Source organism: Pantherophis guttatus, chromosome 11 (genome assembly GCF_059756535.1).
Source record: "Pantherophis guttatus breed Tessera chromosome 11, ASM5975653v1, whole genome shotgun sequence".
NCBI classification, from domain to species: Eukaryota; Metazoa; Chordata; class Lepidosauria; order Squamata; family Colubridae; genus Pantherophis; species Pantherophis guttatus.
This window is the reverse complement of record NC_142073.1, coordinates 17,353,207-17,365,384: the sequence shown is the minus strand read 5'-3', so window position 1 is coordinate 17,365,384 and position 12,178 is coordinate 17,353,207. Positions and strand designations below refer to the sequence as shown.

The 12,178-nt window shown below is 38.8% G+C and overlaps 1 protein-coding gene across 1 annotated transcript in view; it reads left to right on the top strand.

The window, feature by feature from the left end:
- Positions 1-12,178, top strand: part of MAF (MAF bZIP transcription factor) — a 276,973-nt gene that overhangs the window by 223,541 nt on the left and 41,254 nt on the right. The gene's annotated exons all lie outside the window — the stretch shown is intronic.

Sequence of the window (12,178 nt, the reverse complement as noted above, 5' to 3'; positions counted from 1 at the left end):
CTCACCATTTTTATTTAATCATGATGATGATGATGATGATATTCATTTGTGTCTGACTCATGGCAATTCTGTGGGCTAAGTCTCTCTACATCTTCTGATCTTGCACAAAATTAACTAGACTTCCAATCTAGTTCACTGTATTTATTTCAATATTTAATACCTTGGTGACCAAAGCTGGGAGACAAGGAAGAATTTGCTAAGAATTTGCTCCAACTTGTAGGGCAATTTTTAAATATAGATTTAAATTCTTAATTTCAGAAAGGAATGGTTTTGCCCTATTATTGGAGGTTTTTAAGTAAAAGGCTTCTTAGCTTCCTTCTCATCCAAAAGTTCTGTTATTTTACCACTGTCTACTGATACTTCAACTTAAACATATTTTGAATGATTATTAATTATACTTGTTCTGACTGAAAAGCATTCCGATTTTTCAGATTTAATACACCTAACTACTCCATTGTAGTTTTGCTTATATTGTAGTTTGCCTAGTTACAGGTTTTTTCTTCCCCACCTAATGGCTACATACAAAGAAAGAATTCTTTTTTGGCATGTTCAGAATTGATAACAGAATTGGCAGCCTCCGAAACAGGAGGAAGAAGACGTATTTCAATTGTGGCTATACTGCCAAGCAAAGATAAAGAAAGATGTTGCTTTGATTTAAGTTCTGTTTTGGTATTGGACCAGAGAAGTTCATCACTTCAGTATTTCTTTAATTGGAATCAATCTTTTGTAATAATTGCTCCTAAATATCCATATAGATTTGGTTCCCCGGATTCATTGAAGAAGGTTTTTGCATCTCTTTATTAATGACCTTGGACAAACGCTGTGGTGACAGTTATAAAAGCATGTTTTAAGCTTGGAAACAAAGAAAGCATTAAAAAGAAACTTAAACTGAGTCCGTCTTAAATCCCTGGGGTAAACAGCGGGGGAACACCACCCCCCCCGCTTCCCTGTAATGTTTCTGTTACATTAGCCTATATTATTAGCCTATATTATAGCCCCCCTTTTTTAGTTTTTTAGCTTTTAATCTGTCAATGGGTTTTAATTCAAATTGTTTTAAATTTGGGCCAAAGTATGTAATTCTTTTAATAATTTTAAATTTTGTATTGGTATGTGTTTTAGTTTTGGTTGTGTACCGCTCTGAGTCCACTAGGAGAAGGGCGGTATACAAATTGAATAAAATAAATAAATAAAATATTAGTAAATATTTTATTAGTAAATATTAGTAAAGCATTCTAGAGAAGTCCTGACTAGGTCTACCCTGAAGGGCTGAAATTAACCCACCAATATATTTCTAGTTATATATTTATAAAATAAGTTATATATTTATAAAATAGAAATATAGAAATATAGTTCAATATATTTCTATATTTATAGGGATGCGGTGGCTCAGTGGCTAAGACGCTGAGCTTGTCGATCGAAAGGTCAGCAGTTCAGTGGTTCGAATCCCAAGTACTGCGTAATGGGGTGAGCTCCCGTTACTTGTCCCAGCTTCTGCCAACCTAGCAGTTCGAAAGCACATAAAAAATACAAGTAGAAAAATAGGGACCACCTTTGGTGGGAAGGTAACAGCGTTCAGTGCGCCTTTGGCGTTTAGTCCTGCCGGCCACATGACTATGGAGACGTCTTCGGACAGCGCTGGCTCTTTGGCTTTGAAACATAGATGAGCACTGCCCCCTAGAGTCGGGAATGACTAGCACATATGTGCAAGGGGAACCTTTACCTTTACCTTTTTATATTTTAGTATGAATTGAACTTTATGAATTGAATTAAATTCAAATTATAACTGTTAGGACTATTATCTGGACACATCTAATTCCAGAGGCTACAAATGAATTTGTATAATCCTAATAGAAGACTCCATTTCTCCAAGGATACATTTATCAGTATAGTTTAATGAAGAGAAGGACTAGGAGTGACATGATAGCAGGGTTCCAATATCTCAGGGGCTGCCACAAAGATGAGGGGGTCAACCTCATCTGGTACTATCATGCCTGATAGTACAGTGGACTAAAGCACTGTTATTAACATCTGCGGCTTACAATTACTGCTAGTTCAAATCTCACCAGGCTCAAGGTTGACTCAGCCTTCCATCCTTTCTAAGGTAGGTAAAATGAGGACCCAGTTTGTGGGGGCAATAAGCTGACTTTGTATAAATATACAAAAGGATGAAGGCTATTGCTTAACGCATTGTAAGCCGCCCTGAGTCTCCGGAGAAGGGCGGCATATAAATCAAATTAAAAAAAAAAACTATTCTCCAAAGTTGCTTCTTGACCTGAAGGCAGGTCAAGAAGCAATGGATGGAAATTAATCAATCTAGAAATAAGGAGAAATTTCCCAACAATTAGAATAATTAATCAGTGGATCAACTTGTTTCCAGATGTTGTGGATGCTCCATCACTGGAGATTTTTAAGAACAGTTGCAGAATCGTTTGTCTGAAGTGGTATAGGGTCACCTGCTTGAGCAGAGGATTGGACTAGAAGATCTCCCAAGGTCCTTTTCAACTTTGTTATTGTTATTCTATTATTCTGAATCAGGGTGTCCTCCAAACCATTTTGTACATCAGTCCATTTTTGAAATTGCTATATCAATCCCGAAGTGCATGCTTCAAATTTTGACTCGGCCCATACAATCTAGATTCCAACTAGGGGTTTGCCCCAGGGGTGAAATCAGTGGTGGGATTTAGCCAGTTTGCACCACTTCGGGAGAACCGGTTGTTAACTTTCTGAGCAATTTGGCAAACTGGTTGTTGGAAGAAATCATTAGGGCACAGAACCAGTTGTTAAATTACTTGAATCCCACCACTGGGTGAAATCCAGCAGGTTCTGACAGGTTCTGGAGAACTGGTAGCGGAAATTTTGAGTAGTTCGGAGAACCGGTAAATACCACCTCTGGCTGACCCCAGAGTGGGGAGGGAATGGGGATTTTGCAATATCCTTCCCCTAGGAGTGCAGAGGGAATGGAGATTTTGCAGTATCCTTCCCCTGCCACGCCCACCAACCCACACCATGCCCACCAAGCCACGCCCACAGAACCGGTAATAAAAAAATTTAGATTTCACCAGTGGTTTGCACCTAATTATTTTATTTTTTTTCATTAGTTTTATAGAGCCCTGGTGAAACAGGAATTCTAGCAAGTGCCAAAAAAGGTGACTGAGGCATTGATTCCACAATGTGAAGAGGAGACACAATATACCTAATTTCACTCTTTCATTTTTAGTAAATGAAATCATCTCCTTATCCTGTAATTTCGCATTTGAAAACCTTGTTCACAAGCATTCAAAGCTTGTAAACCACAACAATATTAGAAATTGCATTTAATGACCATATATATATATATATATATATATATATATATATATATATATATATAGAGAGAGAGAGAGAGAGAGAGAGAGAGAGAGAGAGAGAGAGAGAGAGAGAGAGAGAGAGAGAGAGAGACAGAGACAGAGACTAGAGACTAGAGACTAGAGACTAGAGACTAGAGACTAGAGACTAGAGACTAGAGACTAGAGACTAGAGACTAGAGACTAGAGACTAGTTCTGGTCCTGCCTTAGACATGAAAGCTGCATGAATGAGTGGGCCAGTCGTTCTCTCTTAGCCCAACCCACCTCATAGGTTTGTTGTTGTGGGGAAAATAGTTGGAGGAAGGAGTATAATGTAGGTTCATTGACTTGAGTTACTTCTAAATAAAGGAGAGATTTATGACCATAACTTCAGATTCTTGTATTATCCTAAATAGCTGTCATCCGTCCTATTTACTTCTGTTCTTCTGCTGTAGTTTTTATCTCTTTCTCTCTCATTATCTCTCTCTCTCATACACGTACACGGATACACACTCTTGTGTATCCATTTTAATAATAAGACTCTGCTTTACAAAAAGTTAATGCCTACAGTTATCTAGGATTTGAGCCATATTTTTCCCCTGCTGCCCTACTTGGAGGTGCCAGGGGACTAAACGCTGGATCATTTCTGGATCAGGTCAAGATTTGTCACATTCTGTGGACAAATCAAGTGTGCCCCAGAAACTAAGCAGCATGGAGCAGAGGTGATAGTTGTGGTGCCATGCAGCTGATACACCTTGGTTCAGAAGATAGTAAACCATCATCAGGAATAGTGTCCCTAAATCGAGTAGAGTAACTCAGTCCTTCATGTGTGCTACAACCTTTATTTAATGCATTTCTTTGTCTACAGACTTGCCTTTGTCCTTCTTCATTCAACCCTCATTGTTACGAACAGAAAGTAATAACCATTTTTTTAATTTTAAATATATGTTTTATTGCTACATTTTTTTAATATCAACATAAGAAGTCCCATATCTATCTGAACAGCGTGTTGTCTGGGCACAGATGGTTTTAGATAGAAATTCAACAATAATCATAATAATCATCATAATAAAGATATCAATATTCATCACAAAGTAATAATACAATTAGTTTATCCATCTTGAATTTTTTATTATAGAACAATAATAATAGAACATTATTATTGTGTTCATTTTCTTATCAGTGGTTTCCTTCAGGATTGTTGGGTTGCTTGAGAGTTTTCAATTCCTTTCTGGCTGGATTAGCTTTGTTCTTGGGAGATTACAGGATAACGGTTAGGCTGGGAGACACTGGGGTAGCAAAGGGAAGAGAACTGATTAGAAAGAAAGGGAAAGAGTTCAAAAGATTTGGAGAATCCTCAAGGGCAAACAAGGCAGATGGAACAAGAAAATGCCAAGGGACTTTTTAAGACGAACTGTTGGAAAGGCACCAGTATGCGATCAAACAGAACTGGCAGAGGAAAAGGAAAGGGGAAAAGAAAGGGAATGAGGAAAGGGAAAGAAAAGAAAAGAAAAGAAAAGAAAAGAAAAGAAAAGAAAAAAAGAAAGAAAGAAAGAAAGAAAGAAAGAAAGAAAGAAAGAAAGAAAGAAAGAAAGAAAGGGGAAGGGAAGGGGGAAGGGAAGGGAAGGGAAAGGAGGAAGGAAGGAAGGAAGGAAGGAAGGAAGGAAGGAAGGAAGGGGAAGGGAAGGGGGAAGGGAAGGAAGGGAAGGGAAGGAAGAAAAGGAAGGAAGGAAGGAAGAAAGGGAAAGAAAGGGAAAGAAAGGGAAAGAAAGGGAAGATAGAAGCAAAGGAAAGGAAAGAAGGAAAGGAAAGGAAAAGAAAGAAAGGAAAAGGAAAAGGAAAAGGAAAAGAAACATTCAATGGATATTTTTTTTTAATTCGGGGAAACACTTTTCATAATACAGCATAATACCAAATCCTGTTATTTTACATAAAGTATGTTGAAAAAGTCCATCTGCATTATGAACTGGAGCAAAGCAATGGACCCTTAACGATTGCCAGCCCTTCCAGAAATCTACCGTATTTGCCATTCATAAAACATGGATTGTTTTAATGGATAATAGAGCAGGAAGAGAAGTTGGAGTTTGCTTTTTTTCTTTCTTTTTAATTTATTGGCTGAATAGAAAGCCATGCAGACAATGAAGGCTTGAGCACAGATTCCCTCCTGTAAGCTAAACAAAAAAACCGCTCATTATAAACGGGTGGAGCCTCAGAGCTCTATAGCTTTTAACCAAAGGCCAAAGGTTAGCCATTAAGAACGACACAGTCCAAACAGGAGTCGGTCAAAGTTGCCAGAGTGGGAAGAAACTCAAATATTTGTCCTATAATTCTCAAGTTTAGTTTACCCAGTGTGGCAAGACTGTGGGGGCGAGGCCTGTTGGAAATGATTAAATGGCTATGTTGAGGCTACAAATTGCTGCTACTTGCTTTTGTGGCTGGACTTGTTGCTGTTGAGTGATGTCGCCTATCATTGTGTTGTATGCCCAGTAAAACATTTCGAGCAGTGACGGATAGACTGCAAGTCACAGCTACTCCATCACGGCTGAAAGACCTGGCTTGCTGGGAATTTGGAATGAGCACCAGACCTCAGCTCTGTGGGACTGGGCTTCTTCTGGGTGCATAGCAGGGTGAAATGCTCCCAGTTCGGACTGGATCGCCCAATCCGGTAGCAATGGCTGGGGGTGGTTCTGGGAACCGGTAGCAAAAATCCCTGCCCCCCCCCCCGCATGCCCAGCTGAGCCGTGCAATCATCAGAGGCTGTTTTTAAAAAGCATTTTTTCTACAACCTCTTCAGCTGAAAAAATGCTTTTAAAAGTAAAAAAAAAAAAAAAAGCCTCTGATGATTGTGAGGCTCAGCTGGGATCGTCAGAGGCTTTTGAAAGCATTTTTTCTACAACCTCTTCGGCCAAAGAGATTGTAGAAAAAATGCTTTCAAAAGCCTCTGACGATCCCAGCTGAGTTGCCTGATCGTCAGAGGCTTATAAAAGCATTTTTTTTACATTTTTTGTAGAAAAAATGTTTTTAAAAGTTAAAAAAAAAAAAGTTGGCCATGCTCACTCAGTCACATTACCCCACCACCACCAAGCCACGCCCACAGAACCGGTAGTAACAAATTTTACATTTCACCACTGGTGCATAGACACAGCAGTCGCTGGTGAAAGGGCATGGCTATGATGCTATGAAGAGCAGAGGAGCTCTTGGCAGAAGACCGACGAGACAAAGTAGAGGATCTCAGGGAAAACCCTTTGAAGCTTCTAGAGCTCACAGAGCACTTGCAGATAGCTTTCCTCACAGGGGAGACAAGTAGCAATTTGCAAGAGGGTAGACGCGAATGTTGGTAGAAACAGCCCAAATACAAACTGTCCTTGACCTCTCGCTTAACAATGGTTCCAATGAAAAACAACTTCTAAAAAACTCAGCTACAACTTAAAGTTGAACTGAACTTTGGCTGGATTGTTCTATGTCATTCTGAAGCTGTGCCCCCCCCCACATACACAGTCACATCCGCGCACACCCACACCCACACAGTGTCTATCTGTTCATCTCCATGTCCATCTCCATATCTACCTACCTATCTATGTCTGTTCTTTTCTTTCTTTCTTTCTATCTATCTATCTATCTATCTATCTATCTATCTATCTATCTATCTATCTATCTATCTATCATCTATCATCTATATCTATCTATCATCTATATCATCTATCTATCATCTATATCTATCTATCTATCTATCTATCATCTATCTATCTATCATCTATATCATCTATCATCTATCTATCTATCTCTATCATCTATTTCTATCTATCATCTATCATCTGTCTATATCATCTATATCTATCATTTATCATCTATCTATCTATCTATCTATCTATCTATCTATCTATCTATCTATCTATCTATCATGTTTCCCCGAAAATAAAACTCTGTCTTATATTTTTTGAACCCTGAAATAAGTGCTTGGCCTTATTGCCAAGCACTCAAAAGCCCGATTGGGCTTATTATCAGGGGATGTCTTATTTTGGAGGAAACAGAGTATCTATCTATCTATCTATCTATCTATCTATCTATCTATCTATCTATCTATCTATCGTCTATTTATCTATCTGTCATCTGTATCTATCTATCTATCATCTATCTATCATCTGTCAGAAGCAAATTGAGAAAACCAAAATAAAAGAAATCAGTTGGCATACCACTTCTACTGTACCTCATGTCAAGAACACACCATGGAGTTTCTTCTACTCTTCTACTCAAAGGAGCCAACCCCCACCCAAAAAAAGGATCTGCCTCAGCTCTGCTCCCAGAATCCCCCAGCCAGCCAGGAAGTCCACCTATTTTAAACTTGCTAAGGTTAAGAAACAGTGCTCTAACATGATGTAAATGTTTTTCTTGTCCGTCTCTCATTGTGCCTCACAGACACACCTCTGGCAGAAATGTTTAAGCTTGCATGTCGTTTGATTCTCCATTCTGAATAAGTAAGTAAGATATGATGTGGCAACTAAAAAGACAGAAAAGTAAAAAAAAAATTAATAATAATGAATTGATTTTGTACAGTAAAGGATCTCCAAGAACTCTTTGAAGCTTTACGTTCTATGATTTATGAACCTTTTCAACCACATTGGTTCATTAGAAAATTATGATTGCACTGAAGATGATGGTGATAAATAATCATTGCTGTTTAGTCCATCTTGTCTAAAACAAACCTCCAGCTGTCTAATTAAGCAGGTTTTGTCTTACGTTGTAAACAACAAAAATCAATCAAAAAATCAAACTAAAAATGAAAGAAGAAAGTGGTAATATGGCTTAAAATCTTTTTTTTTTTTGTGGGCTGACTAAACTTTTCAAAATGTTGATAAAATATAAATTCCGTTGTTTTTTTCCACCCTTTTGTGACTCTTAAAATTATATGAATGGGATGGAAATACAATATATGTGTGCCTCGGACAGACCCATCTGGCAAATGAGTAGTAGCTTTTTGGAAAACACGATGCCTGGGTGCTGCCTTGACCAGGTTTTACTTTTTCTGAGAAAACAAATAACAAAGAGAAATGGAGAATACTATTATGTCATCCTTTTCCCCTCACTGTCATTTTTCCTTCCTGTGACACCTAATACGTTCCAGCTATCTTTATTTACAAGGGACAGCTCCCGTCCTTCCAGTTCTTATTTTTCAGAAATCTTAAACGTTCTACTTCGCCCCATTTTCCTTTCCATTTGGGGAAGGTCTATATCCTGTTGATAACGCTCTTAATTCATTTTTGAAGTAGTGTTTTTTTCTGAATCCTACCTGTGTTTGGAAGAAATGATTTATTCCGTACAAAAGAGAGCTTTATTTAGAAACTGTTTTATGTCTCTGGGTGCAAAATCTTGGAGGAGGAAATTATGAAAGACTTGCTTGTTTTAGTGCACCCTTCCTCCAAATGACTTACTCTGTTTAAATAAGAGTGCAGAGAAGAGCAACAAAAATGATTAGGGGCCTGGAGGATAAAACATACGAAGAACGGTTGCAGAAATTGCATATGTCTAGTTTAATGGGGAGGAAAAGCAGTGTTCCAAAGGTGGTTCCCTATTTTACTACTTGCATTTTTTACGTGCTTTCGAACTGCTAGGTTGGCAGAAGCTGGGACAAGTAACGGAAGCTCACCCCGTTACGCGGCACTAGGGATTCGAACCGCTGAACTGCCGACCTTTTGATCGACAAGCTCAGCGTCTTAGCCACTGAGCCACCATGTCCCTATAATCTTGGATATAATCTAATACAACCTGATTATTCCCAGAACCTGAACAGTAAGACTTTAGAGCGGATAAACGTTGGAGCAACTCTATCAAAAAATCTGTTCAATAGGTGATTATCTACTTCACTGTATTCAGAAGAACACTAGAACAGGTCCTATGGAACAAGCAGGCAGAAAGAAAGCACCTAGAGAACCTGGTTACATTGGATCTAGAATAGACTGGTAAAGAAATGTCATACAGTACATTGATTGTTGTCATATGTCAGGACTGTCAAATATCTCCGTGCTCTGTTGCCCTAAAAAGGATAAATATGCATGGCTCTCTCCAATCATGAACAGTACTAACAATTTAGTTGGGGCTCAGGTTGAGCAAGAAATAAAAAAAATGTTGATGTGTTATATATTAGTCATCTGAATCTTCTGTTGCCTTATGAATTAATGAAGGGTATAGGACCATGTTGGCGAAACTATGGAACGTGTGCTGGAAACGGCACGCAAAACCATCCCGTGAGGGATGTGCAGCTTCGCTGACTCCTCATCCGCATTCCTGTACGCACACACACTCCGGTCAGCTGCCCATCGCGCGCCTGGGATCGTCAAAACCTGGAAGAGCAGCGTTTCATCACGCATGCGCGAGCCAGCACTCAAACTTCCGGGTTTACATTGCGCACATGCACGATGGCCAGCTGTTCATTGGGTGCTGGAAACAGGAAGCTTGGGTGCCAGCTCGCGCATGTGCAATGGAACACTGCTCTTCTGGGTTTTGGCACTCCCGCGCACACAAAGGCCAGCGAGGCCACATGGTCCAGACGGGATGATTTCGTGTGTCATTTCCGGCACGCGGTGATGTAACAGGTTAGCCATCACTGATATAGGACCATCTTCCTTAACTTGCAAGGTATTACTTAAAAACTTGATGGCTAAGAGTGTCAGCCAATGCTTTTAAAGAAATCAAGACCTTTTTATTTCACCAGGCTGGTCTGGCCTAAGCTTTCCCATTCTCTTTTTAATGTAAATTTTAATGTAAATTTTAATTTGTTCTTAACCTGGGGTTTTAAATTTGTCTTGGGCTAAATTGATTTAATTCGATTTTACTTCTGCTCTTAAATTTTTGCATTCTATGTGTTTTATCCTGTGCCCGTTCACTGCCCTGAGTCCTTCGGGAGTAGGGCGGTATACAAATTAAATAAAATGAAATGAAAAATGAAATGAAAAAAAGAGAGAATGATAGAAGAGAACATTTGTAATGTTTATTGAACTGTAGGCTCCTTGGTGCTTTCTGAACTTGGTGGTTTTCTTGCAAACGTTTCACCACCAAGGTACATAACATCATCCGAGTCATCATCATCGGTGTCATCAAACTAGGTAACATCAGCACTGATAATGTTACCTGGTTTGGCAATAAAATATCCGCAAGAAAAACCTCCAAGCTCAGAGAGCACCAAGGACGTCTCCCCCCCCCAGATGTTAGAAAGTCAGGGAAGAAAGGAAGTTGAGAATGCAAAGATGTTTGATCCATTTTATGCCATCTCCAACCAGGGTGGATTCGATTTAAATCACAATTTAAATCATGATTTAAATCACTAGTAAAAAGGCTTGATTTAAATCAACTCGATTTAAATCATAATTTTTAAAGAGCACCTGTCATCTCTGCTACTCCTTTGACCCACCGTTGACTCACCGATAGTCCCAGTGTTGCAGAATATACAGCCTCATGCTACATAACTAAGCTCCATTTCATGCTGAATAAACTAAATTATTTATGTATCTTAAATAGAAAACTATCTTATGATAGATTTTTACCCCAAAATTTTTTTATTAAAATAAATTCAATAAAAATAAAAATAAATCCGATTTAAATAAAAAAAAACTGATTTTTTTGATTTTTTTTAAAAAAAATCATTGATTTTTATCCACCCTGTCTCCAACTGATTATTCCATAAAAACAATTGTAGCTGGGGGGATTTTGCACACATGTTTTATGAAGGGACTATTTCTCCTTACCTGTATTATTCTGGACTTGAACTTTGAAATTAGTCATACTTTGCTTTGTAGACTAGCTCCCTGCTTTATTTAAGTAACAATTACCTTGGTGGTTTAGCTCAAGACTTAAAAGCATGAGATTACAACTCTCCCGGTTTAGTTTTGAGTACTCCTTCTTTCCCTCCCTCCAGTAGATCGTGACTCTTGCTGGGAAACACTCACAGTTTTCTACTCCATTGATGGAGGCAGGTTTCCCCAGCTGGATGACACGTTTCCTCACAAAAGGGCCTCATATTTAGTAAGGTTGGCTATGTGATTTCTCTAAAGTTCCTAACCACAAGGGTGTATTTTTAGACTCATGCAGAAAGCTTCCTTTACGCTGAGACACAGAAGCCAGGAAGATTTACTTAGAAATAAGACTGATTTCTGCTTCCTGGGGCACCTACTCCTTCTCTAAAGAGTTGCATTGGCAAAGCACAGTCTGTGAGGGGAACTTTTCTATTTACCTTACCTATCCAATACCTTGTACCCATCTGAAGAGCAAAACCAAAAAAAGCCACAATGGTTTTGTTTTAGAAATTCCTGTCACTTCCTTGAAGGTGAACCTGGGAGAAGATTCCCTTGCAAATCATAAAAAGCAGAGTCCGCTTTCACATCCATCCTGGTGAACTGAACATCCTATTTTCTGTAAAAGCTCCTACAGCAGCTATTTCCTTAGCAATAAAGGGAAATGAATAGAATAGCTAAAGTCAATGCTTCTCAGCCTTGGAAGCTTTAAGATGGGTGGACTTCAACTCCCACAATTCCTTAGCCAGATTGGCTGAGGATTTCTGGGAGTTGAGGTCGACCCATTTTAAAGCTGTCAAGGTTAAGAAACACTGAGCTAGGTTATTTGACCTTGCTCTTTCATTCTCACCTTTTCATTGTTAACTGTAACTGTCCTACCTTAATCCACACACCCCAAAATCCCTTGCACTCAAAAATTACTTTGGGTTGCAATGAAGGCCATATCGGTTTTTGGACATTCAGGTTTCCTTATGAATTGCTTATGTTTTCTTGAACATGCCAAGCAAGTGACATCTAAATAGGTAGAATACCCAGCATCCTTTGTCACTAACCCTTTTCAGCTTTTCTGC